Source organism: Sceloporus occidentalis, unplaced genomic scaffold (assembly GCF_023333645.1).
Source record: "Sceloporus occidentalis isolate IW3139 unplaced genomic scaffold, rSceOcc1.0.p SCAF_2, whole genome shotgun sequence".
In the NCBI taxonomy this organism is placed as follows: domain Eukaryota; kingdom Metazoa; phylum Chordata; class Lepidosauria; order Squamata; family Phrynosomatidae; genus Sceloporus; species Sceloporus occidentalis.
The window spans coordinates 195,744,331-195,745,583 of record NW_028316982.1 but is presented as its reverse complement, the minus strand read 5'-3'; the positions used below and the strand labels follow the sequence as shown (position 1 = coordinate 195,745,583).

The following is a 1,253-nucleotide window of genomic DNA, read 5'->3' as shown; positions in this document are numbered from 1 at the left end:
AAGGATTATTAAAATATAATAATAATAATAATAATTTGTTTTATTTATATACCGCTATTCCAAAGATCATAGCGGTGAACAGCAAGTAAGCTAATTAGCAAGTAAGCTAATTTGCCCCCAACAGTCTGGGTACTCATTTTAGCGACCTCGGAAGGATGCAAGCCTGAGTCGAGCTTGGGCCCTTTTGCTGGTCTTGAACTCGCAACCTTGTGGTTTCGAGTGAATGGCTGCAGTACAGGCATTTAACCACTGCGCCACCAGGGCTCAAATTTCCAGCTCCAAAAATCCATTTAATATATAGTCCTCAAATAGAGGACGTATCAGATATTAAACTGATAAGAACAGATACTACACATGATCTTAGTCAAAAGGCCGAGAAGCGATATACATATCTATAGAACAGTTTGACAAGATAATTAATAATGTAAAATCTGTTTGCACTCATTCATCTAATTCATGTCTCATGATCAGCATGAGGAACAGTGAAAGCTGGCAGCCCCCAAACTGAGAGTTTAAGATAATGTTTGGAGATGAAAAATGAAAGGATTTGGGGGGGGGGGCGCACAGGGCAGAATATTTACTAATCATTGCATCTTCAGACTTTTGGGTGGTGTCTGCAGAGGTCAGAATACTCTGGGAGTGATCATGTTGCTGGACACCTTGTTCTGATTTCAAAGGGAGCAACTTGCACCAGAAGCAGTGGATGGCACTGGGGGGCTGTAAACAGCTGCCTGGTCTTACTCCAGAGGGCTCCGGATCTCCTGGGAAGATCCAGAGCAAAAGGTAAATTTATTTATTCCATTGTAAGGATGATATACCACAGGTTCGGTAGTGTCCTGACAGTGTGCACCAGAATGGAGGATTGGGTCTGATCACTGTGAGGACAGGGGAGGATATGTTATTTAGCTCATGCATTCATGGCATCAGTGAAAGAAGCCCAGCTATTCATAATAAAACATCTGGTACACTGAGGAACAGGGATGGCTTTCCCATAGACAGACTAAGGGAAAGCACACAAGGAGAGCAATGGATGGTATCTGTGAGCCTACTGCCCTCTATAGCTGCTGCCTGAAGCCACCTGCAAGTCCACCTCCTCCTCTTGTGGGTCTGTGGTTTCTCTTTCATGAGACCCCCCCAATTGATCTTCCTGTTTTCCACTGTCCTTTAAAGGCCTTTTTATTCAAATATCTAACTTGTCTGTTTAGAAATGTTAATTCTGATTTGGACTGACTAGGCTTGCCATCACATAATCA

At 42.9% G+C, this 1,253-nt stretch overlaps 1 pseudogene; it reads right to left on the bottom strand.

Moving 5' to 3' along the window:
- Nucleotides 1-214: 214 nt before the first annotated feature.
- On the bottom strand, nt 215-384 carry LOC149319517 (U2 spliceosomal RNA; annotated as a pseudogene).
- Nucleotides 385-1,253: the final 869 nt, after the last annotated feature.